This window comes from Glandiceps talaboti, chromosome 14 (genome assembly GCF_964340395.1).
Source record: "Glandiceps talaboti chromosome 14, keGlaTala1.1, whole genome shotgun sequence".
Taxonomy (NCBI): Eukaryota; Metazoa; Hemichordata; class Enteropneusta; family Spengelidae; genus Glandiceps; species Glandiceps talaboti.
Window position 1 is genome coordinate 14,876,059 of NC_135562.1, and position 27,353 is coordinate 14,903,411.

The 27,353-nt window shown below is 35.9% G+C and overlaps 1 pseudogene; it reads left to right on the forward strand.

Annotated features, from left to right (window-relative positions):
• LOC144445304 (uncharacterized) overlaps positions 1–27,353 on the forward strand; it is a 41,502-nt pseudogene that overhangs the window by 7,083 nt on the left and 7,066 nt on the right.

Here is a 27,353-nt window from a genome sequence, read left to right on the forward strand (position 1 = left end):
ATCAAATTAGTGACCTGTTAGATGAAGAAGGCAAGTTTTTATCTTTCACTAATTTCTGTACAAAATATGGATTACCTGTTGATTTTTTGACATTCCATGGCATTATTGATTCAATTCCAATAGCATGGAAAAGGGAAATTACACTATCCTCTGAATCTCAAAACACTTTTCAACATAATACTATTACTACAGACAAGATTTGTAAAACTATGTACACAAAGTTTTTAGATAATACTGTAAAAAATAAGACAAAGCCCCAGAAATGTATGGAGAAGTGGTGTGAGATATTTAATATATCTAAAGATGAATTTTGGGATTACTTTGCATTGATTAAAAAAATTACAGATGATGTATCGCTTCAATCTTTTCAATACAAAATGCTCAGTCGCATAATTTGTACAAATAGATTTCTTTTCCTTCAAAAACTCCTTGATCACGAGAGATGTACCTTCTGTAACTTAGAAACTGAAACTTTGAGACATATATTTTATGATTGCCAAATTGTTAAACGGGTCTGGAACTTTGTATTTAATCTTTGCAATACGACTTTTTCAGAAAAAGAAATATTGTTAGGTATTATCAGCACAAACCCTAATGTCTACAGTTGGAATATTATCTGTTTATTGACTAAGAGATACATTTTTAGTTGCAAAGTGAACAAAGTTGAACCAATGATCACTGTCCTTGCTGAAAAATTCAAGAACTATAAGAAGCTGCTAGAGTGTTATGCCTACGAACCAAAGACAAAAAAGATAATTGATAGCCTTGAGGAATATTTGTAATATATCTTGTTGTCAACTTTATTTTATCTGTTCATCTACCTTGATTGCATCTAAATGTAATGTATATTGCAATACTGGGCTAGGTTCTTCTCGTTTCTTTTGTTGCAGTTTTTTGGCTTTTTCCTTCTTTGTCTTTCCTTTGTCTTGTGTTTTTTTGTATCCTTTCAGTAATAAAAATTTAAATTAAAAAAAAAAAAAAAAAAAGATTTATTCATCCAGAGTATACAATGTAGCAGTGCTAGTAAGATTTGTTCAGCCAGACTCTACAGTGTAGCAGTGCTAGTAACATTTATGCATCCAGAGTGTACAATGTAGCAGTGCTAGTAAGATTTATTCATCCAGAGTGTACAATGTAGCAGTGCTAGTAAGATTTATTCATCCAGAGTGTACAATGTAGCAGTGCTAGTAAGATTTATTCATCCAGAGTGTACAATGTAGCAGTGCTAGTAAGATTTGTTCAGCCAGACTATACAATGTAGCAGTGCTAGTAAGATTTATTCATTCAGACTCTACAATGTAGCAGTGCTAGTAAGATTTGTTCAGCCAGACTATACAATGTAGCAGTGCTAGTAACATTTATTCATCCAGAGTATACAATGTAGCAGTGCTAGTAAGATTTGTCCTAAGCCAGACACTTTCTGTTTGTGGTTAACTAGCTGCTAATGTATTATTCTATATACAGGGGAAGCTTTACCAGTTGCCATCATTTGTACTGTGTCAGTGGAACACACCGAGATATGGAGCATAGTGGAATGAAAACAAGTGAACCCCTGCACAAATATGAAGAACATGTAGGAGGAAAAAGTTTTACACAAAAAGGACACCTGGCTAGTCATGAAAGAATCCATACTTGGGAAAAGCCATACAAATGTGAAATATGTGGAAAGGCTTTCACACGGAAAGGAATGGCTCTACATAGAAGAATCCATACTGGTGAAAAGCCATACAAATGTGAAATATGTGGAAAGGCTTTTACCCATAAAGGACACCTGACTAGTCATGAAAGAATCCATACTGGTGTAAAGCCATACAAATGTGAAATATGTGGAAAGAGTTTTACACAGAAAGGAGATGTGGCTAGACATAGGAGAATCCATACTGGTGAAAAGCCATACAAATGTGAAATATGTGGAAAGGCTTTTACACACAAAGGAGAAGTGGCTACACACAGGAGAATCCATGATGGTGAAAAGCCATACAAATGTGAAATATGTGGAAAGGCTTTTACAGAGAAAGGACACCTTACTCGGCATGAAAGAATCCATACTGGTGAAAAGCCATACAAATGTGAAATATGTGGAAAGAGTTTTACACAGAAAGGAGATGTGGCTACACATAGAAGAATCCATACTGGTGAAAAGCCATACAAATGTGAAATATGTGGAAAGAGTTTTACACAGAAAGGAGATGTGGCTAGACATAGAAGAATCCATACTGGGGAAAAGCCATACAAATGTGAAATATGTGGAAAGACATTTACTCGGAAAGGACACCTGACTAGTCATGAAAAAATCCATACTGGTGAAAAGCCATACAAATGTGAAGTATGTGGAAAGGCTTTTACAGAGAAAGGACACCTTACTCGGCATGAAAGAATTCATACTGGTGCAAAGCCATACACAAGTGAAATATGTGGAAAGACTTTTACATGTAAAGGAGACCTGACGAGTCATAAAAAAATGCATACTGGTGAAAAGCCGTACAAATGTGAAATATGTGGAAAGGCTTTTACACGGAAAGGAGATGTGGCTAGACATAGAAGAATCCATACTGGTGAAAAGCCATACAAATGTGAAGTATGTGGAAAGACTTTTACACAGAAAGGAGATATGGCTATACATAGAAGAATCCATACTGGTGAAAAGCCATACAAATGTGAAATATGTGGAAAGGCTTTTACACGGAAAGGAGATGTGGCTACACATAGAAGAATCCATACTGGTGAAAAGCCATACAAATGTGAAATATGTGGAAAGACTTTTACACAGAAAGGAGATATGGCCAGACATAAAAGAATCTATATTGGTGAAAAGCCATACAAATGTGAAATATGTGGAAAGACTTTTACACAGAAAGGAGATATGGCCAGACATAAAAGAATCTATATTGGTGAAAAGCCATACCAATGTGAAGTATATAGAAAGACCTTTACAGAGAAAGGACGACTAACTGCCTAGGTATCTGTACTGGGAAAATCATCAAGTAAACCTGACAGCCCATACAAGAATCCATATCAGTGAACAGTCTTTCTAATATTTAGAAAGACTTTTAGTGTCAAAGGTCACAGGACCACATAGACATATGAATGCTGTTTAAGAACCACATAAATGTAATGAACATAGAAAAGGTGTTCAGGTTCAGATAATGGAGAATACCTAAAATACTTCATATAATAGTGATCAACCGTTCTAATGTGATGTGTGTGAAACATAAACCTTTGTAAAGTAAGCATGTCATGTGAAACAATAGTGATGAGCAGTCCTACGAATGTGAAAGGACAGTACATAGAACACATAATGACGATGATCAAGCAACCATACAAATATGGGTTGGACATGCTGTATATGTTTGAAATTCACCTGACCTGGCAAAGTTGTCATTGCTGACTATGAGATGAATTGTCTCATGTATTCCCTGCATTGGTGTTCTTTATTTCAATCTTACCATGTGTGACACCGTACATGATGGTAACAGATATGAACAGAATGCTTAGTAGACTTATATACAGATCATATTTATATACTGACACTTTGGATAGCATCTGAGATGATATCAGAATTACACATTCCTATTTAAATTTTCTGTTCACTCTAGCTCAACACTTTTACTATCATGTCATTTCAGTTTGTGTGAGTTGTTACAAATATCAAACAATACTTGCTCAGGTAAATGCCAAGTACCATTAATGATTTTATGATTATGATTGTTTCCACATTAGTGGATAAAATATATTAGAGGAAATATCTAAGTAAACCTTTGACTTGTATTTGTTTGAATCAAAAGGAATGATTTCTTTTTTTGTAGCACTTTGAAATTGTTGTCTGTGGTTCTAAAACACTTGTTACAGTCCATTAGCCAATCAGTGGGCATCTTTAGTGACATGGTTCTAGAACACCTGTTGTATAATCCATTAGCCAATCAGTGGTAATCTTTAGTGACATGGTTCTAGAACACCTGTTGTATAATCCATTAGCCAATCAGTGGGCATCTTTAGTGACATGGTTCTAGAACACCTGCTATATAATCCATTAGCCAATCAGTGGGCATCTTTAGTGAAATGGTTCTAGAACATGTTATCCATTACCCAACTGTTGTGTATCGTTTTGCAACATTTGTTAACAAAATTAAACACTTCTTTGTTTAGTTAATGATTCTGAATGTTTGAATTATTCTACAACTTATGTTTAAGTACACTAGCCAATCAATATGTATCTTTTTGTTAAATAGTTCTAAAATATCTTTTGATAAAATTTGTTAACAAATATTAAACATCTTTGGTTTTAGCCAATTGTTGAAAATATTAAAATGATACTGAATGTATGTTATAGTCCTTCAGCCAACTAGTGTGCATTGTGGTTTTAAAACCAAATAAAAAAGTTGTTTGGTGTTCCGGTTCCCCTAGTTTTTCATGTCGACCCTAAACTTTTATGTATTCGAGAAAAATAGTAACAAAATCATGAAGTCTAGCAAGAAATAGCGGAAACTCACATCAACTTAAAACATTATATCTGATAGGAAGAAATAAACAACACAGAGTCCATTTGGGAGACAATGGAAAACCAGACCTCTAGACACATATGTAATGAAATAAAATAAAAAATCTACCTATCCCACCTTTTTTTATAATTGAATGTAATCGGAACCACACAATTATTTTTTAAATGGCATATCAACACCTTTTTATTTCTTAAAAGGTTTACTTGTTTTGCCTCTCGGTGGCGCTGTTCAGCAGTGAGTTGAAGGTAGTCTTGGTTATCCTGACTCTCATTATGGGGGGGGGGGGCGACTCCTCTATGAGATTACCCAGATGAGAAGAACCCCTAGCAGTGAGAGTCTGGGTAACTGATACTAACTTTGAAGTGGGAATTACAAGAAATCAATAAATAAAATTTCTATAGCGCCATTTTCTAGAGCAGTGTTCTGTTCTAGTGGCTGGGCATTTTCGTTTCAAGGTGATTTTGTTTGTGGTTTTTTTCCCAACATAATCATTTAGTAACAACAGATGCAGTAGTTGGGTTTTGTCCGAGTCTACTTACAAGTACAATATTAGTCTGGATTCCAACGTGATCTCTAAATCTTATCTGGTCAAAAGTCTCCCAATCAGTACAAAAAGTTTGTTCATCCAACAAATGAACCCCCAACTGCTATAATGACATAAACAGTGTATAAATAGCATCCTGAACTGACAAATATACCATACTTGGACAGCATATAACTGTCCCAATAAACACTACTTTATGAGGAACTGTGTTATTTGTTAGATTTTTGTGATTGATTAATGAAGACATGATGTTAATGACGGTGTGGGTGGCTGTGGATGAATATTAAATTGCATCTCAGGACTTCTAGAGTAACGTCTTTGATTATACTATGAGTGGAGGTGTAAATGGTAAAGATACTGTATAGGAACTAGACTGTGAGTGGAGGTGTAAATGGCAATGATACTGTATAGGAACTAGACTGTGAGTGGAGGTGTAAAGGTTGAAGATACTGTATAGGAACTAGACTGTGAGTGGAGGTGTAAATCTTAATTATATTGTATAGTAACTAGACTGTGAGTGGAGGTGTAAATGGTAATGATACTGTATAGGAACTAGACTATGAGTGGAGGTGTAAATGGTAATGATACTGTATAGTAACTAGACACTGAGTGGAGGTGTAAATCGTAATGATATTGTATAGTAACTAGACTGTGAGTGGAGGTGTAAAGGTTGAAGATACTGTATAGGAACTAGATTGTGAGTGGAGGTGTAAATGGTAATGATACTGTATAGGAACTAGACTATGTGAGTGGAGGTGTAAATGGTAATGATACTGTATAGGAACTAGACTGTGTGTGGAGGTGTAAATGGCAATGATACTGTAAAGGAACTAGACTGTGTGTGGAGGTGTACATTGTAATGATACTGTATAGGAACTAGATTGTGAGTGGAGGTGTAAATGGTAATGATACTGTTTAGTAACTAGACTGAGTGGAGGTGTAAAATGGTAACGATACTGTATAGGAACTAGACTGTGAGTGGATTTGTAAAATGGTAACGATACTGTATAGGAACTAGACTGAGTGGAGGTGTAAATGGTAACGATACTGTATAGGAACTCGACTGTGAGTGGAGGTGTGAATGGTAATGATACTGTATAAATACTTTAGAAAGCAAGTACAAATAAGAGCAACAAAAGCTGCCAGAAAGTCGTCAAATGCATTTACATTTTTGTCAATTAAGAATGACCACACCGACAAAAAACAGTCACATCTGGGGTTGCAGTTAGAGTTAAAATCAAACCATTCATTATTACATTCCATGAAGCTGACATGAATCTAATTGAAATTTGTATGTGAAGTCTACAAAGTACCAAAATCAAAAGAGAAAACCAAAGAAGAAATAATCAGTGCCCTGAAAGTGTGCATAGTTTACAAGAAAGTGAAGTCAAGTGGCGCATCTGGAAGTTAAGGGTTTTCCAAATCGCCAAGTAAACATTTATCAACTGTCATGCAACGAACAATATAGTGAAGAAGCCACGCCGCCAATCTCTGTTACAATTGCAACAAATGAACCAGTTGCAGGGTCAAGTGGCATTGGAAATCAGCAACAACATATACCCGAGCAAATTCGGAGAAGAGAAAATCAATCGAACAAACTGGCAAACGAAAGAGACACTACTAAAAAAAATTGGCCAAGTGGTGTTTGCGGGGAAAACTGCCAAGACAACGTTATACACCGTGATATTTGTAATTTTTGGATTCATTTTATTTGCGTTGGAATAAGCCTAACCGATCACAATTTCCTTGACGAAGATGAGAGGACATGTCAAAACTGTCTCGTCAAACATTAATACACTAAAATGTTAATGCAAGACTAACGAAAGGCCTGAAGGACAGTTTATATCGTCATTACAAAAACTGTATGAATTTATTCATTTCAGAATGCAATACTTTGTTTAACGTAAATTCTGACGATTTGGTGTTTACAATATTACACCTACTAACTTAACTTATATTTTAACTTACGCAAAATGTATATCCAATGACATAGGGGAATGAGGAAATGTTTTACATTGCAACATCGATGTTTAAAATCATCAAGATATAGAAATGTTCCCATGCAAAAAAGTATAACTGTACCATGCTACGGACGTTCGTGAAATGCTCATGTTGATATTCGACGTGCACATGGTGATAGTGTGGTCAAGTTTACCCACAGGGTATTCAGGCTTAGTTAGTTATGTTTACATAAACAAACAAACAAACAAACAAACAAACAAACAAACAAACAAACAAAGAGAATAAGCAAAAAAATAAACAATGAATGAATAAATAAATAAATAAATAAATGCATACATACATACATACATACATACATACATACATACATACATACATACATACATACATACATATATAATTACTGACAAGCATCAACAAGACAGTAATTACAAATCATTATCAACTTGTCGGAACTCATCTCTCATCAAGATACTCTCTCCTGCCGAAATATAATCTTTATGAGGTAGTTTAGCTTGTAGACACAAACCACAACTATTCGGAATATTGACCTTGGAACGGATGTATGACATTGCACAAACATTACATGACTGACATAACACATGGTTAGATTGTAATTAAAGTGTATATAAGATGTGTCTTTTCCTATGTAAAGTTTGAGTTTGTTAGAGGTTGGATTGTGTGTATCACAATAAAGCCAGCACTAAAGTATACTACTGTCTCGTTGTTCATCTCTGTTCGTCAAAGAACCACCATTCTTAAAATACTCCCACACAACTACAAGCGATATGGTCACAATTGTACATATGATACACCACAATTGTGGCCATTTCACATATAGGAAAACATACAGTAATTCTTAAGCTTGTTGGTGATATTGATAATGATATTACTCTCTTGTTGATGGAGGATATATTGTTCATGGTTCCAAGAATCAATATGACAGTACAATATAGTTACTATGGAACTGTAAATTGGAAACAAATGCAACTTTTCGATCGATATTTATCGTTCCAAAGTTACTATATTATACTGGTCTCTTGTTGATGTTTGTCAATATTTATTTATTCATTCATTCATTTATCTATTGATTTGTTTGTTTGTTTGTTTTCGTAAACATAACTTGCCAATTAAGCCCGCGTGGTCTGTGGTTCACCACTACTAACTCATAGTAATTCGAAATGCAGGGTCGATCAAGCGAACACATAACTGAACATAACTGATGCAATGTGATACGTCTTCCCTGCGCACAAAAATAATAACACCCACGCGCATATGTGCCCCAAGTGTGCTGGATTTTCAAGATGGCCAGTGAAGAGGTTTGTACCCATCGTCGTTTGGATTAAGGAGAGTGTTTATAGATTGAAGCAGGTAATGTGTATTACAGATAATCAACAATTACTCTGCCGGACATCAACACAAAAGTGTAGCGTTGTCGGCCGTCGGGTTTTTTCTTTTATTAATGTTTGAAGGATTTTGTTAGGCACATTCCAAGTTTTCCTATTGACCTTGTTTTAAATACATTTACACATACGTCTCAAAGTGAAGCATTGTACGATTCATTGAAATATTTGCCACAGTTGTGTTATATAAACTCAGAAAAGGGGAAATTTAAGAAACCCCTTCTGAAAAAAACGTATCGTAAAACCTTCGGTCGCTTCGCATCGTGATGTGTACATGTTACAATATGAGAGTCTGCATTGTTCACATGTTTGATGTCTAACGAGCTTCTGTAATAAGGGGAGAACCATTTGATTTCTGGGGGGGGGAGTGGCTATGGCAGCTCTTTAGCCCCTTTAGCACAAGTGTTTTTGAAGTAGGCAGATGATCATTTTTGAATAGCAACGTGTCTCTAGTCTAGATATTCACATTTGAAAATGTTTTTGTCATTATTTTCAAACTATTTCTCTATTTCTGTGCATACATGGACTTGGAGGCTCCTAGTTTGTATCTGAAGACAATAATCTCTCAAATACGCCTAAAAGAAAATAATTGCCATTACTTGATTAACAGAATAGAACAGTAACATGATCAGCTGTCCAACTTAGTTTTTGATTCTGTTTTTGCTCTAAATGCATTTGGACATGTTTGTTGAATCCGATTTTTGCACATAGCAGAGGAAATGACTAATTTACAGTAATTCTGGTCCTGGATATGTTCAACTTTGAAGCTGCCTTCTACACATTTAAGATAATGGTATATTTTGGACCAAAAATAACAAGTGTCATTCAACTCTTACATTGATTTCGTATGTGCAATTTGAAGGATTTTAAAAATCAGAAAATTGTTTATTACATGTATTAAGTTTTTAAACAAATTTTGTGTTTTTGCTAATATTATTGTTGAAAAATTACAACTACAAAAAAAATCAATTTTCCAATGCGTGAAGAGTCATGAAGTCATTTTATTCTTCAGGTACCCCCCCCCCCCCCATGGCCCACATGATTTTTTCAGATACCCCTTCCCCCAATACTATCCATATTTTTTTGAGTAACCCCTCAAATTTACCGACCCCAAACAAGTTTTTGTGAAAGCAGCCTTATATCATAAATGCTGGGAATAAAATATAGTACTTTTTCACAAATATTGAAAATATTAGCACTGCTTTATATGGTCCGGCCTCCAGACAACAAAGAGAGGAAATTGGATTCCAAAATTTTGCTGATTTCAGCACATCATCACAATTTATTTCTGTCTGTTTGAACAATTTTTTTAAAGCCATAACAGAATCTAATTTTTGTTCAACTTCACCTGCCGACTAATTTTTTTCCCAAAAAATCCCCACCCGCCAGAAATCAAATGGTTCTCCCCTAATAAATACATGTAACACAGCCTGTGTACGGGTTCATCCAAGGTCCTTATACTATACACATGATAAGGCAATGTTTCAAATGCTTAAGATACTTTAATTACGTTTAAATTATACTAATACAATTACTGAATTTGTTTATAGTTGAAACAATTCGAACACTGTCAGCTGCCTGTTGTGCTTTATGGATCACAAACCATCCTGAACTCGCCTGTGGCCTTATCACAGCGCCCTCTGGAGCACCAATTGCATACGAGGACATACATTTCAAGCAAGTTGATCACAATCAACATTGGTATTGACCTGGTTATTTCAGCCCACAGTCACTTTTGAGGTAAGAGTCAAATTCATGAATGGTCCTCGTTCGAAATGTTTTCATATTACGCTTACAAAAAAATAAGCTGCTTTCTTTGGGGAAATTGGATGGAAGTTGAACATAATTTTTTAGCACAACTGAACTGAAGGTTCAGCAGTGCTATAGGCATGGCAAAGTGTCTTGCTGTCTGTGTGGATATGTATGTGTGTGTGTGTGTGTGTGTGTGTGCGTGTGTGTGTGTTTGTGTGCGTGTGTAAACTTTAAAGTAAAAAACTGCTGGTGGTCATGTTACTTCTGGTGTCTAGTTGGGAAATTATTCAAATGAAAATGATTGCATCAGAGATGTGGGTTTTGGGTCAAAAAATGTGATTTTTGGTAAAGAAAATTCAACTCCAAAACTACTGAGCAGATTGACATGAAATTTGATGATGTAAGTATTTCCCATTTGAAAGTGTTGCATACATTGCTAAGTTACAAAAATATAGCACTACTAGTAAGACATGTTCAGCAAGACTATACAATGTAACAGTGCTAGTAAGATTTGTTAAGCCAGACTATACAATGTAGCAGTGCTAGTAACATTTATTCATCCAGACTATACAATGTAGCAGTGCTAGTAATATTTATTCATCCAGACTATACAATGTAGCAGTGCTAGTAACATTTATTCATCCAGACTATACAATGTAACTGTGCTTGTAAAGTGTGTCAAGCCAGACACTTTCTGTTTGTGGTTAATCCTCTTTCTACCAGGCATATATGTTGACTATCTATCAACGAATTCGGGAGGTTTATGTGCCAATAAACAAGGGGCGTAGCCCCAGAGTTTTTTGCACATAACCCTACTGAATACGTTGTCTATCTTACTTATACTATGGCGTGATTAGCTTAATCTGATATTTTCAAAATTTTGCGTAATTTGTTACATGTAAATTGAGTGCTGAGCGTAATATAGGTCACACGCCTAAGAAAAAGTGGGTTATGGCTCCATATAACCAACCAAAATCAAGACCTCTGATTGGCCAAGCCGGTTTCGACATAGTATAATTGTTTGTAGAGAAAAAGCTAGAAGTTAGGCAAAATATGATTAACTAGCAGCTATTGTATTATTCTACAGGGGAAGCTTTACCAGTTGCCATCATTTGTACTTTGAAGTAGTCAGTGGAACAAGCTGAGGTATGGCGCATAGTGGAATGAAAACAAGTGAACCCCTACACAGATATGAAGAACATGTATGTGGAAAGACTTTTACACAAAAGGGACACCTGACTAGTCATGAAAGAATCCATACTGGTGAAAAGTCATACAGTGGAAAGGCTTTTACACAGAAAGGAGATTTTGCTAGACATACAAGAATCCATACTGGTGAAAAGCCACACAAATGTGAAATATGTGGAAAGGCTTTTACACAGAAAGGACACCTGACTAGGCATGAAAGAATCCATACAGGTGAAAAGCCATATAAATGTGAAATATGTGGAAAGGCTTTTACACAGAAAGGAGAAGTGGCTACACATAGAAGAAACCATACTGGGGAAAAGCCATACAAATGTGAAATATGTGGAAAGGCTTTTACACATAAAGGACACCTGACTAGTCATGAAAGAATCCATACTGGTGAAAAGCCATATAAATGTGAAATATGCGGAAAGGCTTTTACACAGAAAGGAGAAGTGGCTACACATAGAAGAATCCATACTGGGGAAAAGCCATACAAATGTAAAATATGTGGAAAGGCTTTCACACAGAAAGACAGTGTGGCTATACATAGAAGAATTCATACTGGTGAAAAGCCACACCAATGTGAAATATGTGGAAAGGCTTTCACAGTGAAAGGACCCCTGACTAGTCATGAAAGAATCCATACTGGTGAAAAGCCATACAAATGTGAAATATGTGGAAAGGCTTTTACACAGAAAGGAGAAGTGGCTACACATAGAAGAAACCATACTGGGGAAAAGCCATACAAATGTGAAATATGTGGAAAGGCTTTTACACATAAAGGACACCTGACTAGTCATGAAAAAATCCATACTGGTGAAAAGCCATACAAATGTGAAATATGTGGAAAGGCTTTTACACATAAAGGACACCTGACTAGTCATGAAAGAATCCATACTGGTGAAAAGCCATACAAATGTGATATATGTGGAAAGGCTTTTACACAGAAACACAGTGTTGCTTTACATAGAAGAATTCATACTGGTGAAAAGCCACACCAATGTGAAATATGTGGAAAGGCTTTTACACATAAAGGACACCTGACTAGTCATGAAAGAATCCATACTGGTGAAAAGCCATACAAATGTGAAATATGTGGAAAGGCTTTTACACGTAAAGGTGATGTGGTTACACATAGAAGAAACCATACTGGGGAAAAGCCATACAAATGTGAAATATGTGGAAAGGCTTTTACACGTAAAGGACACCTGACTAGTCATGAAAAAATCCATACTGGTGAAAAGCCATACAAATGTGAAATATGTGGAAAGGCTTTTACACATAAAGGACACCTAACTAGTCATGAAAGAATCCATACTGGTGAAAAACCATATAAATGTGAAACATGCGGAAAGGCTTTTACACGGAAAGGACACCTGACTATTCATGAAAAAATCCATACTGGTGAAAAGCCATACAAATGTAAAATATGTGGAAAGGCTTTCACACGGAAAGACCGTGTGGCTATACATAGACGAATTCATACTGGTGAAAAGCCACACCAATGTGAAGTATGTGGAAAGGCTTTTACAGAGAAAGGACACCTAACTATGCATAAAGGTATCTGTACTGGGAAAAGCCATACAAATGTGCAGGATGTGGAAAGGCCTGTACACATCAAGTAAAGCTGACAGCCCATAGAATAATCCATATCAGTGAACAGCCTTTCTAATAATTAGAAAGCCTTTCAGTGTCAAAGGTCACAGGACCACATAGACATACGAATGCTGTTTAAGAACTACGCAAATGTAATGAACATAGAAAAGGGGTTTCAGGTTCAAATAATGGAGAATACCTAAAATACTTCATATAATAGTGATCAACCGTTCTAATGTGATGTGTGTGAAACATAAACCTTTGTAAAGTAAGCATGTCATGTGAAACAATAGTGATGAGCAGTCCTACGAATGTGAAGGGACAGTACATAGAACACATCATGACGATGATCAAGCAACCATACAAATATGTGTGTTGGACATGCTGTATATATATAAAATTCATCTGACCTGGCAAAGTTGTCATTGCTGACTATGAGATGAACTCTCTCATGTATTGGCTGCGTTAGTGATCTTTATTTCAATCTTACCATGTGTGTCCATACATGATGGTAACAGATATGAAAAGAATGCTCAGTAGACTTATATACAGATCACATTTATATACTGACACTTTGGATAGCATCTGAGATGATATCAGTAATTACACATTTCTATGTGAATTTCCTGTTTATGCCATCTCAACATTTTTACTACCATGTCATTTCAGTTTGTGTGAGTTGTTACAAATATCAAACAATACTTGCTCAGATAAATGCCAAGTACCATTAATGATTTTATGATTATGATTGTTTCCACATTAGTGGATACAATATATTAGAGGAAATATCTAAGTAAACCTTTGACTTGTATTTGTTTGAATCAAAAGGAATGATTTCTTTTTTTGTAGCACTTTGAAATTGTTGGCTGTGGTTCTAAAACACTCGTTACAGGCCATTAGCCATTCAGTGGGCATCTTTAGTGACATGGTTCTAGAACACCTGTTATATAATCCATTAGCCAATCAGTGGTAATCTTTAGTGACATGGTTCTAGAACACCTGTTGTATAATCCATTAGCCAATCAGTGGGCATCTTTAGTGACATGGTTCTAGAACACCTGCTATATAATCCATTAGCCAATCAGTGGGCATCTTTAGTGAAATGGTTCTAGAACATGTTATCCATTACCCAACTGTTGTGTATCGTTTTGCAACATTTGTTAACAAAATTAAACACTTCTTTGTTTAGTTAATGATTCTGAATGTTTGAATTATTCTACAACTTATGTTTAAGTACACTAGCCAATCAATATGTATCTTTTTGTTAAATAGTTCTAAAATATCTTTTGATAAAATTTGTTAACAAATATTAAACATCTTTGGTTTTAGCCAATTGTTGAAAATATTAAAATGATACTGAATGTATGTTATAGTCCTTCAGCCAACTAGTGTGCATTGTGGTTTTAAAACCAAATAAAAAAGTTGTTTGGTGTTCCGGTTCCCCTAGTTTTTCATGTCGACCCTAAACTTTTATGTATTCGAGAAAAATAGTAACAAAATCATGAAGTCTAGCAAGAAATAGCGGAAACTCACATCAACTTAAAACATTATATCTGATAGGAAGAAATAAACAACACAGAGTCCATTTGGGAGACAATGGAAAACCAGACCTCTAGACACATATGTAATGAAATAAAATAAAAAATCTACCTATCCCACCTTTTTTTATAATTGAATGTAATCGGAACCACACAATTATTTTTTAAATGGCATATCAACACCTTTTTATTTCTTAAAAGGTTTACTTGTTTTGCCTCTCGGTGGCGCTGTTCAGCAGTGAGTTGAAGGTAGTCTTGGCTATCCTGACTCTCATTATGGGGGGGGGGGCGACTCCTCTATGAGATTACCCAGATGAGAAGAACCCCTAGCAGTGAGAGTCTGGGTAACTGATACTAACTTTGAAGTGGGAATTACAAGAAATCAATAAATAAAATTTCTATAGCGCCATTTTCTAGAGCAGTGTTCTGTTCTAGTGGCTGGGCATTTTCGTTTCAAGGTGATTTTGTTTGTGGTTTTTTTCCCAACATAATCATTTAGTAACAACAGATGCAGTAGTTGGGTTTTGTCCGAGTCTACTTACAAGTACAATATTAGTCTGGATTCCAACGTGATCTCTAAATCTTATCTGGTCAAAAGTCTCCCAATCAGTACAAAAAGTTTGTTCATCCAACCAGTGAACCCCCAACTGCTATAATGACATAAACAGTGTATAAATAGCATCCTGAACTGACAAATATACCATACTTGGACAGCATATAACTGTCCCAATAAACACTACTGTATGAGGAACTGTGTTATTTGTTAGATTTTTGTGATTGATTAATGAAGACATGATGTTAATGACGGTGTGGGTGGCTGTGGATGAATATTAAATTGCATCTCAGGACTTCTAGAGTAACGTCTTTGATTATACTATGAGTGGAGGTGTAAATGGTAAAGATACTGTATAGGAACTAGACTGTGAGTGGAGGTGTAAATGGCAATGATACTGTATAGTAACTAGACAATGAGTGGAGGTTTAAATCGTAATGATATTGTATAGTAACTAGACTGTGAGTGGAGGTGTAAAGGTTGAAGATACTGTATAGGAACTAGATTGTGAGTGGAGGTGTAAATGGTAATGGTACTGTATAGGAACTAGACTGTGAGTGGAGGTGTAAATGGTAATGGTACTGTATAGGAACTAGACTAGTGAGTGGAGGTGTAAATGGTAACGATACTGTATAGTAACTAGACTGTGAGTGGAGGTGTAAAATGGTAACGATACTGTATAGGAACTAGACTGAGTGGAGGTGTAAATGGTAACGATACTGTATAGTAACTCGACTGTGAGTGGAGGTGTGAATGGTAATGATACTGTATAAATACTGTAGAAAGCAAGTACAAATAAGAGCAACAAAAGCTGCCAGAAAGTCGTCAAATGCATTTACAATTTTGTCAATTAAGAATGACCACACCGATAAGAAACAATGACATCTGAGTTGCAGTTAGAGTTAAAATCAAACTATTCATTATTACATTCCATGAAGCTGACAGGAATTGAATTGAAAGTCTACAAAGTACCAAAATCAAAAGACAAAACCAAAGAAGAAATAATCAGTGCCCTGAAAGTGTGCATAGTTTACAAGAACGTGAACAGTCAAATGGCTCATCTGGCAGTCAAGTGTTTTCCAATTCGCCAAGTGAACATTTACCAACTGTCATGCAACGAACAATTTAATAAAAAAGCCACGCTGCCAATCTCGGTTACAATTGCAACAAATGAACCAGTTGCAGGGCCAAGTGGCATTGACAATCAGCAACAACATACATGTATACCCGAGGAAATTCAGAGAAAAGAAAATCAATCGAACAAACTGGCAAACGAAAGAGACACAACTGAAATAAAGTGGCCAAGTGGTGTTTGCGGGGAAAACTACCTAGACAATGTTATATACACTTTCATATTTGTAATTTTTGGTTTCATTACCTTCCGTAAGGAAGGTGATAATATACTGATGAAGTGTGTGTGTCTGTGTGTGTGTTTGTGTCACCATTTCCGAAAAACGGCTGCATCAATTCAAACGAAATTTCATAGACATGTTCCTTAGGGAAATGGCCAGAACTGATTAGGTTTTAGTAATAATTCGATGAATATTAATGGCCAATTTGATTAATTAATCGATCGAACAAGTATAAAGTTTGTCACCGGAAACTACAAGAGGGAGGCCAGTGTATCCGATATGCTACGGAAGCTCCAATGGCAATGCCTTGAAAATCGCAGAGCAGTTAGCAGACTAACTTTCCTATACAAAGCTACAAATAATCTAGTTGCTTTTCAAAATGATAAACTACCAGAATCATCATCACGTTCTACTAGGGGAAGTGTACCTGGTTCTTCTTTCATATCGATCATCGCTAAGAAAAACTGTTACAAATATTCACTTATTCCTCGGACAATTCCAGAATGGAATCTCTTACCATTATCCATTCAACAAGCAAAGACAATAGACAGTTTCAAATCTGCCCTCTCCAGCATTGATATCACCGATCTCATAGATCGTGCTCACCTGAACACGGGTGAGATCTAAAGGACGCCGCCAGCGTTACGCCTGTGTGATGATAATCCTTTTTAGGATGTTTACACAGTATAGAAGTAGAAGTAGAAGTATCACACTTACACATGTTACATGCACTCTCAGACAAATGAAACATACCGTACTACTCTGCCGTACTACATAGAAACCTTTTTAATGAACTGTACTTAATTTTAATACTAAAACTAAACAACGAGTTGAATATAATAGGAAAACGACATTGTGAATTGAATATGTGTACTAGAAGAAATTTAAAAAAAAACGTATTTACAAGAAAGACGACGACGTGGTGGACAGCTGATATGAACGCACTGCTGTCATGCTTGCGTCTATTAAAATAGTGTTCACTGACATGTAAATGTAATCAAATTGTATCAATGTGTACAAACGATGTGTCCGCAATTTAGCCACTCAATGAGAAAAAAATAATAAAGTTCAGAAAAATAAAGTAAGGGGTTTCTGTTTCATTGCACGGCTGTCTGCTACTTTTCTGTGTAAACTACGGAGCAAACAACTGGGTAGGTTCACAATCTGGCTGCGACTCTAGCCATAACAAACACCGAGAAAACATAGCTGCCGCTTCGCCGTGCGATGATACCAGTTCACACGGGACATCGTTTTCTTTATCTTCAGTTTCACTATCAATTTCAGTGTCAATCTTAGCATCGTGTAATATCTCTTCATCATCAAAAGTTTGGTATCCGGGGTCTGCTTCATTCATAGTATAAGCCAGTCTGAAATTTCCTGTCTGTCAGTGGGAGCGATATGGTCAATCACACCAGCCATGTTTTCGTTGTCGACACCATCTGATACTGTTTCACCACTAGTTGTTACAGCGATCGGTTCTGTAACTGCTTCATCAGGGATGTTCAACTTGAGTTTGTGCCATGCATTACGGAGAGTGTCTGCTGTCAATGCATTCCAGGATTCCGAAGCTGAAAAAGTTTTACACCTTTAAAAATCTTTATTGGAAAAAGAAACGAAACTCCTTTCACTTCTGACTTCCAATCACCTTTTCGGTATCACAATCAATAAATAGTCAACAATGCCGCAACAGATATAGAGCTAAATTTCTTGCATAAATCCTTACGGAAGGCATTCAGTTTAAATCTGTTTTTATTTGTGTTGGCATAAGACCGGCGACAATTTCCTAGACGAAGATGAGAGGATATGTCAAAATTGTCTCGTCAAACACTAATACACTAACTATGTTAATGCAAGACTAAGGAAAGGCCTGAAGGACAGTTTATATCGTCATTACAAACACTGCTGGAATTTATGGCTTTCAGAATACTTTGTTTAACTTAAATTCCGACGATTTGGTGTTTACAATATTACACCTACTAACTTATCTTATATTTAACTTACGCAAAATGTATATCCAATGACAGGGGAATGAGGAAATGTTTTACATTGCAACATCGATGTTTAAAATCATCAAGATATAGCAATGTACCCATGCAAAAAATTATAATATGTAAACTGTACCGTGCAACGGACGTTCGTGAAATGCTCATGCTGATATCGACGTGCACATGGTGATAGTGTGGTCAAGTTTACCCGCAGGGTACTCAGGCTTAGTTAGTTATGTTTACATAAACAAACAAACAAATAAACAAACAAACAAACAAACAAACAAACAAACAAACAGAATAAGCAAGAAAATAAACATTGAATGAATTAATTAATAAATAAATAAATAAATAAAAAAATAAAAAATCATACATACATACATACATACATACATACATACATACATACATACATACATATATAATTACTGACAAGCATCAACAAGACAGTAATTACAAATCATTATCAACTTGTCGGAACTTATCACTCATCACTCATCAAGATACTATCTCCAGCCGAAATATAATCTTTATGATATAGTTTAGCTGTAGACACAAACCACAACTATTCGGAATATTGATCTTGGAACGGATGTATGACATTGCACAAACATTACATGATTGACATAACACATGGTTAGATTGTAATTAAAGTGTATATAAGATGTGTCTTTTCCTATGTAGAGTTAGAGTTTGTTAGAGGTTGGATTGTGTGTATCACAATAAAGCTCTCACTATAGTATACTACTGTCTCGTTGTTCATCTCTGTTCGTCAAAGAACCACCCTTCTTAAAATACTCCCACACAACTATAAGAATTACTATACGTTTTCCTGCATACGATATGGTCACAATTGTACATATGATACACCACAATTGTGGCCATTTCACATATAGGAAAACATACAGTAATTCTTGTTGGTGATATTGATAATGATATTACTCAGATCTCTCGTTGATGGAGGATATATTGTTCATGGTTCCAAGAATCAATATGACAGTACAATATAGTTACTATGGAACTGTAAATTGGAAACAAATGCAACTTTTCGATCGATATTTATCGTTCCAAAGTTACTATATTATACTGGTCTCTTGTTGATGTTTGTCAATATTTATTTATTCATTCATTTATCTATTGATTTGTTTGTTTGTTTGTTTTCGTAAACATAACTTGCCAATTAAGCCCGCGTGGTCTGTGGTTCACCACTACTAACTCATAGTAATTCGAAATCCAGGGTCGATCAAGCGAACACATAACTGATGCAATGTGATACGTCTTCTCTGCGCACAAAAATAATAACACCCACGCGCATATGTGCCCCAAGTGTGCTGGATTTTCAAGATGGCCAGTGAAGAGGTTTGTACCCATCGTCGTTTGGGTTAAGGAGAGTGTTTATACATTGAAGCAGGTAATGTGTATTACAGATAATCAACAATTACTCTGCCGGACATCACCACAAAAGTGTAGCGTTGTCGGCCGTCGGGTTTTCTCTTTTATTAATGTTTGAAGGATTTTGTTACGCACATTCCAAGTTTTCCTATTGACCTTGTTTTAAATACATTTACACATACGTCTCAAAGTGAAGCATTGTACGATTCATAGAAATATTTGCCACAGTTGTGTTATATAAACTCAGAAAAGGGGAAATTTAAGAAACCCCTTCTGAAAAAAACGTATCGTAAAACCTTCGGTCGCTTCGCATCGTCTTGTGTACATGTTACAATATGAACTGTCTACATTGTTCACATGTTTGATGTCTAACGAGCTTCTGTAATAAGGGGAGAACCATTTGATTTCTGGGGGGGGGAGTGGCTATGGCAGCTCTTTAGCCCCTTTAGCACAAGTGTTTTTGAAGTAGGCAGATGATCATTTTTGAATAGCAACGTGTCTCTAGATATTCACATTTGAAAATGTTTTTGTCATTATTTTCACACTATTTCTCTATTTCTGTGCATACATGGACTTGGGGGCTCCTAGTTTGTATCAATAATCTCTCAAATACGCCTAAAAGAAAATTATTGCCATTACTTGATTAACAGAATAGAACAGTAACGTGATCAGCTGTCCAACCTAGTTTTTGATTCTGTTTTTGCTCTAAATGCATTTTGACATGTTTGTTGAAACCGATTTTTGCACATAGCAGAGGAAATGACTAATTTACAGTAATTCTGGTCCTGGATATGTTCAACTTTGAAGCTGCCTTCTACACATTTAAGATAATGGTATATTTTGGACCAAAAATAACAAGTGTCATTCAACTCTTACATTGATTTCGTATGTGCAATTTGAAGGATTTTAAAAATCAGAAAATTGTTCATTACATGTATTAAGTTCTTAACAAATTTGGTGTTTTTGCTGTTGTTATTGTTGAAATAGGCTGATCAACTACAAAAAAAAATCAATTTTCCAATGCGTGAAGAGTCATGAAGTCATTTTATTCTTTAGGTACCCCCCCCCCCATGACCCACATGATTTTTTCAGATACCCCTTCCCCCAATACTATCCATATTTTTTTGAGTAAGCCCTCAAATTTACCGACCCCAAACAAGTTTTTGTGAAAGCAGCCTTATATCATAAATGCTGGGAATAAAATATAGTACTTTTTCACAAATATTGAAAATATTAGCACTGCTTTATATGGCCCTGCCTCCAGACAACAAAGAGAGGAAATTGGATTCAAAAATTTTGCTGATTTCAGCACATCATCACAATTTATTTCTGTCTGTTTGAACAATTTTTTTAAAGCCATAACAGAATCTAATTTTTGTTCAACTTCACCTGCCGACTAATTTTTTTCCCAAAAAATCCCCACCCGCCAGAAATCAAATGGTTCTCCCCTAATAAATACATGTAACACAGCCTGTGTACGGGTTCATCCAAGGTCCTTATACTATACACATGATAAGGCAATGTTTAAAATGCTTAAGATACTTTAATTACGTTTAAATTATACTAATACAATTACTGAATTTGTTTATAGTTGAAACAATTCGAACATTGTCAGCTGCCTGTTGTGCTTTATGGATCACAAACCATCCTGAACTCGCCTGTGGCCTTATCACAGCGCCCTCTGGAGCACCAATTGCATACGAGGACATACATTTCAAGCAAGTTGATCACAATCAACATTGGTATTGACCTGGTTATTTCAGCAAGACTATACAATGTAACAGTGCTAGTAAGATTTGTTAAGCCAGACTATACAATGTAGCAGTGCTAGTAACATTTATTCATCCAGACTATACAATGTAGCAGTGCTAGTAATATTTATTCATCCAGACTATACAATGTAGCAGTGCTAGTAACATTTATTCATCCAGACTATACAATGTAACTGTGCTTGTAAAGTGTGTCAAGCCAGACACTTTCTGTTTGTGGTTAATCCTCTTTCTACCAGGCATATATGTTGACTATCTATCAACGAATTCGGGAGGTTTATGTGCCAATAAACAAGGGGCGTAGCCCCAGAGTTTTTTGCACATAACCCTACTGAATACGTTGTCTATCTTACTTATACTATGGCGTGATTAGCTTAATCTGATATTTTCAAAATTTTGCGTAATTTGTTACATGTAAATTGAGTGCTGAGCGTAATATAGGTCACACGCCTAAGAAAAAGTGGGTTATGGCTCCATATAACCAACCAAAATCAAGACCTCTGATTGGCCAAGCCGGTTTCGACATAGTATAATTGTTTGTAGAGAAAAAGCTAGAAGTTAGGCAAAATATGATTAACTAGCAGCTATTGTATTATTCTACAGGGGAAGCTTTACCAGTTGCCATCATTTGTACTTTGAAGTAGTCAGTGGAACAAGCTGAGGTATGGCGCATAGTGGAATGAAAACAAGTGAACCCCTACACAGATATGAAGAACATGTATGTGGAAAGACTTTTACACAAAAGGGACACCTGACTAGTCATGAAAGAATCCATACTGGTGAAAAGTCATACAGTGGAAAGGCTTTTACACAGAAAGGAGATTTTGCTAGACATACAAGAATCCATACTGGTGAAAAGCCACACAAATGTGAAATATGTGGAAAGGCTTTTACACAGAAAGGACACCTGACTAGGCATGAAAGAATCCATACAGGTGAAAAGCCATATAAATGTGAAATATGTGGAAAGGCTTTTACACAGAAAGGAGAAGTGGCTACACATAGAAGAAACCATACTGGGGAAAAGCCATACAAATGTGAAATATGTGGAAAGGCTTTTACACATAAAGGACACCTGACTAGTCATGAAAGAATCCATACTGGTGAAAAGCCATATAAATGTGAAATATGCGGAAAGGCTTTTACACAGAAAGGAGAAGTGGCTACACATAGAAGAATCCATACTGGGGAAAAGCCATACAAATGTAAAATATGTGGAAAGGCTTTCACACAGAAAGACAGTGTGGCTATACATAGAAGAATTCATACTGGTGAAAAGCCACACCAATGTGAAATATGTGGAAAGGCTTTCACAGTGAAAGGACCCCTGACTGTCATGAAAGAATCCATACTGGTGAAAAGCCATACAAATGTGAAATATGTGGAAAGGCTTTTACACAGAAAGGAGAAGTGGCTACACATAGAAGAAACCATACTGGGGAAAAGCCATACAAATGCGAAATATGTGGAAAGGCTTTTACACATAAAGGACACCTGACTAGTCATGAAAAAATCCATACTGATGAAAAGCCATACAAATGTGAAATATGTGGAAAGGCTTTTACACATAAAGGACACCTGACTAGTCATGAAAGAATCCATACTGGTGAAAAGCCATACAAATGTGATATATGTGGAAAGGCTTTTACACAGAAACACAGTGTTGCTTTACATAGAAGAATTCATACTGGTGAAAAGCCACACCAATGTGAAATATGTGGAAAGGCTTTTACACATAAAGGACACCTGACTAGTCATGAAAGAATCCATACTGGTGAAAAGCCATACAAATGTGAAATATGTGGAAAGGCTTTCACACAGAAAGGAGAAGTGGCTACACATAGAAGAAACCATACTGGGGAAAAGCCATACAAATGTGAAATATGTGGAAAGGCTTTTACACATAAAGGACACCTGACTAGTCATGAAAAAATCCATACTGGTGAAAAGCCATACAAATGTGAAATATGTGGAAAGGCTTTTACACATAAAGGACACCTAACTAGTCATGAAAAAATCCATACTGGTGAAAAGCCATATAAATGTGAAACATGCGGAAAGGCTTTTACACAGAAAGGACACCTGACTATTCATGAAAAAATCCATACTGGTGAAAAGCCATACAAATGTAAAATATGTGGAAAGGCTTTCACACGGAAAGACCGTGTGGCTATACATAGACGAATTCATACTGGTGAAAAGCCACACCAATGTGAAGTATGTGGAAAGGCTTTTACAGAGAAAGGACACCTAACTATGCATAAAGGTATCTGTACTGGGAAAAGCCATACAAATGTGCAGGATGTGGAAAGGCCTGTACACATCAAGTAAAGCTGACAGCCCATAGAAAAATCCATATCAGTGAACAGCCTTTCTAATAATTAGAAAGCCTTTCAGTGTCAAAGGTCACAGGACCACATAGACATACGAATGCTGTTTAAGAACTACGCAAATGTAATGAACATAGAAAAGGGGTTTCAGGTTCAAATAATGGAGAATACCTAAAATACTTCATATAATAGTGATCAACCGTTCTAATGTGATGTGTGTGAAACAGAAACCTTTGTAAAGTAAGCATGTCATGTGAAACAATAGTGATGAGCAGTCCTACGAATGTGAAGGGACAGTACATAGAACACATCATGACGATGATCAAGCAACCATACAAATATGTGTGTTGGACATGCTGTATATATATAAAATTCATCTGACCTGGCAAAGTTGTCATTGCTGACTATGAGATGAACTCTCTCATGTATTGGCTGCGTTAGTGATTTTTATTTCAATCTTACCATGTGTGTCCATACATGATGGTAACAGATATGAAAAGAATGCTCAGTAGACTTATATATAGATCACATTTATATACTGACACTTTGGATAGCATCTGAGATGATATCAGTAATTACACATTTCTATGTGAATTTCCTGTTTATGCCATCTCAACATTTTTACTACCATGTCATTTCAGTTTGTGTGAGTTGTTACAAATATCAAACAATACTTGCTCAGATAAATGCCAAGTACCATTAATGATTTTATGATTATGATTGTTTCCACATTAGTGGATACAATATATTAGAGGAAATATCTAAGTAAACCTTTGACTTGTATTTGTTTGAATCAAAAGGAATGATTTCTTTTTTTGTAGCACTTTGAAATTGTTGGCTGTGGTTCTAAAACACTCGTTACAGGCCATTAGCCATTCAGTGGGCATCTTTAGTGACATGGTTCTAGAACACCTGTTATATAATCCATTAGCCAATCAGTGGTAATCTTTAGTGACATGGTTCTAGAACACCTGTTGTATAATCCATTAGCCAATCAGTGGGCATCTTTAGTGACATGGTTCTAGAACACCTGCTATATAATCCATTAGCCAATCAGTGGGCATCTTTAGTGAAATGGTTCTAGAACATGTTATCCATTACCCAACTGTTGTGTATCGTTTTGCAACATTTGTTAACAAAATTAAACACTTCTTTGTTTAGTTAATGATTCTGAATGTTTGAATTATTCTACAACTTATGTTTAAGTACACTAGCCAATCAATATGTATCTTTTTGTTAAATAGTTCTAAAATATCTTTTGATAAAATTTGTTAACAAATATTAAACATCTTTGGTTTTAGCCAATTGTTGAAAATATTAAAATGATACTGAATGTATGTTATAGTCCTTCAGCCAACTAGTGTGCATTGTGGTTTTAAAACCAAATAAAAAAGTTGTTTGGTGTTCCGGTTCCCCTAGTTTTTCATGTCGACCCTAAACTTTTATGTATTCGAGAAAAATAGTAACAAAATCATGAAGTCTAGCAAGAAATAGCGGAAACTCACATCAACTTAAAACATTATATCTGATAGGAAGAAATAAACAACACAGAGTCCATTTGGGAGACAATGGAAAACCAGACCTCTAGACACATATGTAATGAAATAAAATAAAAAATCTACCTATCCCACCTTTTTTTATAATTGAATGTAATCGGAACCACACAATTATTTTTTAAATGGCATATCAACACCTTTTTATTTCTTAAAAGGTTTACTTGTTTTGCCTCTCGGTGGCGCTGTTCAGCAGTGAGTTGAAGGTAGTCTTGGTTATCCTGACTCTCATTATGGGGGGGGGGCGACTCCTCTATGAGATTACCCAGATGAGAAGAACCCCTAGCAGTGAGAGTCTGGGTAACTGATACTAACTTTGAAGTGGGAATTACAAGAAATCAATAAATAAAATTTCTATAGCGCCATTTTCTAGAGCAGTGTTCTGTTCTAGTGGCTGGGCATTTTCGTTTCAAGGTGATTTTGTTTGTGGTTTTTTTCCCAACATAATCATTTAGTAACAACAGATGCAGTAGTTGGGTTTTGTCCGAGTCTACTTACAAGTACAATATTAGTCTGGATTCCAACGTGATCTCTAAATCTTATCTGGTCAAAAGTCTCCCAATCAGTACAAAAAGTTTGTTCATCCAACAAATGAACCCCCAACTGCTATAATGACATAAACAGTGTATAAATAGCATCCTGAACTGACAAATATACCATACTTGGACAGCATATAACTGTCCCAATAAACACTACTTTATGAGGAACTGTGTTATTTGTTAGATTTTTGTGATTGATTAATGAAGACATGATGTTAATGACGGTGTGGGTGGCTGTGGATGAATATTAAATTGCATCTCAGGACTTCTAGAGTAACGTCTTTGATTATACTATGAGTGGAGGTGTAAATGGTAAAGATACTGTATAGGAACTAGACTGTGAGTGGAGGTGTAAATGGCAATGATACTGTATAGGAACTAGACTGTGAGTGGAGGTGTAAAGGTTGAAGATACTGTATAGGAACTAGACTGTGAGTGGAGGTGTAAATCTTAATTATATTGTATAGTAACTAGACTGTGAGTGGAGGTGTAAATGGTAATGATACTGTATAGGAACTAGACTATGAGTGGAGGTGTAAATGGTAATGATACTGTATAGTAACTAGACACTGAGTGGAGGTGTAAATCGTAATGATATTGTATAGTAACTAGACTGTGAGTGGAGGTGTAAAGGTTGAAGATACTGTATAGGAACTAGATTGTGAGTGGAGGTGTAAATGGTAATGATACTGTATAGGAACTAGACTATGTGAGTGGAGGTGTAAATGGTAATGATACTGTATAGGAACTAGACTGTGTGTGGAGGTGTAAATGGTAATGATACTGTAAAGGAACTAGACTGTGTGTGGAGGTGTACATTGTAATGATACTGTATAGGAACTAGATTGTGAGTGGAGGTGTAAATGGTAATGATACTGTTTAGTAACTAGACTGAGTGGAGGTGTAAAATGGTAACGATACTGTATAGGAACTAGACTGTGAGTGGATTTGTAAAATGGTAACGATACTGTATAGGAACTAGACTGAGTGGAGGTGTAAATGGTAACGATACTGTATAGGAACTCGACTGTGAGTGGAGGTGTGAATGGTAATGATACTGTATAAATACTTTAGAAAGCAAGTACAAATAAGAGCAACAAAAGCTGCCAGAAAGTCGTCAAATGCATTTACATTTTTGTCAATTAAGAATGACCACACCGACAAAAAACAGTCACATCTGGGGTTGCAGTTAGAGTTAAAATCAAACCATTCATTATTACATTCCATGAAGCTGACATGAATCTAATTGAAATTTGTATGTGAAGTCTACAAAGTACCAAAATCAAAAGAGAAAACCAAAGAAGAAATAATCAGTGCCCTGAAAGTGTGCATAGTTTACAAGAAAGTGAAGTCAAGTGGCGCATCTGGAAGTTAAGGGTTTTCCAAATCGCCAAG